Raw genomic sequence first — 3,720 nt, 5'->3', positions numbered from 1 at the left:
GTAACACAAATTGTTGCACATATACTCCTACTATATCTTTAGAAAAAGTTTTGTTTTAACATCAGACAGAAAATGGAAGTAAACTATTTTGGTGATCTGAAGGAAGCCCTGCCACTTCCAAGAAGAGAAAAGGATGTAGGAGAGATGGAAAAGTGGGGTGAGGAGAGAGGAAGAGACAAAAAACGTACAGTAGAGATCATCGAGTACCTTGTATCAGTTATTAGTTAACCATGTCCTCTAGTCCAATTAATCCCAAATAGAACCATAGCGGCAGACTCACAGGTGTATAGAACAAAAGATTCACGTGATTAAGTTACACGTAACTCCAAGTTATATTGATCTTCATGGATTCCTTTGATTAGTAACTGTTCTTTTTGTTTCTCACATACATGACTGGAAAGGAAATGGAAGACATGTAGGACTGCAGCCCTAGGCAATTGAGTTATTGAAAAATAAAAGGCTGGGAATAGGAGAGTAGTCAGTTCTAAGTAAGTATGAAAATTAGCATATCTAGACTAATGGATTTTTTAATTTCCACCTTTCCTTTTAGTTCCTCCATCATCGGCAAACTCTCATCTCCACTAGCATATATTTAACCATACACAATCAAATTCACCGTCGGAATTATCCCACAACATTGTCACCACCAATCCACTATTAAACTACTATTATTACAGCTAGTATTACTAAACCTACATCTCCACCATAGAAAAATCATATCAAAGAAGTCTAGGGGAAAGACAACGATGAGAAGCCACAACAAAATACTGAAGACAACATGACAAAGAAAAATAATTGAAGAAGAGAAGCCACAACAATTTACTAAAGACAACATGAAAAAGCAAAATAATGAAAGTGAAGAAGCCATGACCCAATACCACAAACAACACGACAAATAAAACATAACAATAACTACAGTAATATAGTACAAAGAAGATAGAGAACACCATAATCATTCACTGATACTATCTTTTGATGGAGTTCCTCCTAATTAACTTAAGCTTTATTTATTTAGTTGCACTAGAATTAGTTAAAGCGTTCACCAAAAAAGAAGTGGCTAACGTTAAAAATAATAAAAAATATAAAAACTAAGTTATATTATTACTTGGTAAGCAAAATAAGCCAATGTGCCATTCAGTTGAAACAGGCGAGGTCGTATGAGGGATATGTGAATGTTGAGCAACACCTAATTTTTGCATTTTTCTTATTTTATCCATCTCATCTTCTAAGGTTGACAAATGATCATTCAAGGATTTGTTTCCTCAATCAAGGATTTACTGTCCTCTCGAGTTGAATGTAGAGCCAACAGTAATTTAGTCTTTTTACAGATTGCACAGGAACGTCAGTGACTTGAAGTCATCAGACCACTCCCCCTTACCACCCATAACTAAAATAAAGAAAAGGGAGGAATCTACCAACCCAACAACAACTACTACTACTACTACTACTATTACACCTGTCCCAAATCATGGTTGGCTATATAGATCCTCACTGACCATGTTTCTCAATTTATAATCTTCTCAAGCCAACATTATATGACCTAGAAATGGGAAGTACTTAAAATTCTCTAGATTATCTAATAGGGCTAAAAGACTCCTAGAAAGCATAGGACTTAAAGCAAGCATATTAACATGATAAAACATACTCCCAACTAATAGGATAAGCATATAATATTAGGTTTATCATCAAATACAAGATGCAAGTAGATTACCTGTGGAGAATTATCTACAATTGCAACTTTTGCTAGATCAACACCTAATACTATTAAATCCTTGGTATAACTCCAATCAGAGGATGCATGATTCACGATATGCGCACCTTGAAATAATATTTCCATCTGGATCCAGAATATCCAACAGTTGCTTTGCATATATGCTCTGACTAGCGGTAAAAATTACAACTTTAAACATCTCTACGAATCTCTCCAAAAATGTTCGGAGGTGAAACCTCTGATTCACATAGACAACGTGCTCTTTCATGCTGAAGAAATTCAAAATTATGAAGTCTGACTCATCACAGTGCTCCAGCTTAGAATGAACAAGTGTCTCTGAAGACATAAAATGAATACGCATGATATTAGACCATCTAGTTGGAACCATGTGTTATACACTGTAAAATATACGTGTACACAAGAATGTACCATGGTACACCTTTCTATAAAACATCTTTCTACTTTATGGAAATAATATTATTTCTGGTGCCATCATTCCTACTTTTAACTAGCCTTCAGGTATAGCAAAGATTGTTTTTAATCCAAGCTACACATTGCACATTTCTAATGTAACCATAAATTAAAGCAAAACTGTAATGAGAAGTAAAATTTGAGTACGCCAAGTAGAATCTTACCATCTAAGTCAAGTACTAGGGTGATCGATTTGTATCTTTGTGATTCTTTTGGCAAAATATTCGGCCTCTCTAACATGTTTGACAAATTTCTTATGAAACTATATAGGTCAAAGCATTCTGCTTGATCATTAGACTCTATATATGTAAAAGCATCAGATTGTTCAAATGATATATGATGGTGAATTTCCATGTATAAGTTAGAATCATCTAACTGAACGACAGTTTCTCCAGATGTTCTGCACTCTTGACTATAGCTAGCTACTGCAGTGTCTTCAAGAAAAGGAAAAAGCAAGCATTCCTCATCAACATTAGTAAAGATATTGGCTCTTCATACTTATAATCAGACAAGAATCTTTCAGTTAAACTGTCATCATAGATGTTTTCACCCTTTACGGCTAAGTAATAAATAATCATATCAGAGATGTAGAAGTCTGAAACATTGGATATCTGAAGTTCACATGAACTTCTACTGCTATCACTATCTTCAGTATCCAATTAGGGTATATAAAAATCATTGCTTGCTGTAAGCAACCAAAAAATTTTTTATGTAAGAATGATCTATTCTGAAAGAACTGAAAGAGAGAGAAAGGGTAAGAGTTGTGCTTCTCAGCTCTTATCATCTTGGCCCAAGGGGTTTTTGGTTGTTTGATAACATTCTTTTCAAGATTAGAGAGAAATAGAGAAAAATTTAAGAGTAGGTTGCTGGTTTGCCTAAGATATTTGTCAAGACAAAGAGAAAAAGAAATAAAATTTGATTATAAATTCCACAATCAACAGAAAAACGCAACAAAATTGGAGGTGTACCTCCATCACTTGATATATCAGAATTATTATGTGCACCAACAGGCTCCAAAGTAGGTGAAAAGATGATCTTTGAACTTGATTTGGAGGTTACTACTAAAGAATCCTGTATTGATTCCAAAACATGATGGGAGAGTACAAACAACAAAAATCAAATTGTCTAATTTTGGCATGCAGGCACAAGTATGGCATGAAAAACTAAAATGTAAAACTGTTAGGAGATGGGAGAACATATCCTAGTGTCTACCATTCCTATAATATATGATTTTTACATAAAGTAATAATAAGCGAGCTATATCATGTGAACTATGTATTTATTTCTAGCTAAACCTCATAAAACAAATCAAGTCAATTTTTGAGACGGAATACATGTCATGCTTTTCCTGACACTCGTGTCTCAACCCTTTCACATAATGTTATCTTCACACAGCCACTTAAGTAGAGATATAGAGAGGCTAGACAGCTTAAATGCAGACCTTTCTTTGGCTCCTTATTTGCTCTAAGAATTTCAATGTTAAGTTTTTGTGTCTCTATGATGTCTATGAAAGACATATTTATGACTATTCACCCGTG

This window comes from Capsicum annuum, unplaced genomic scaffold, assembly GCF_002878395.1.
Source record: "Capsicum annuum cultivar UCD-10X-F1 unplaced genomic scaffold, UCD10Xv1.1 ctg3576, whole genome shotgun sequence".
NCBI lineage: Eukaryota > Viridiplantae > Streptophyta > Magnoliopsida > Solanales > Solanaceae > Capsicum > Capsicum annuum.
The sequence above is the reverse complement of the archived record's forward strand: the minus strand, read 5'-3'. Positions refer to the sequence as shown.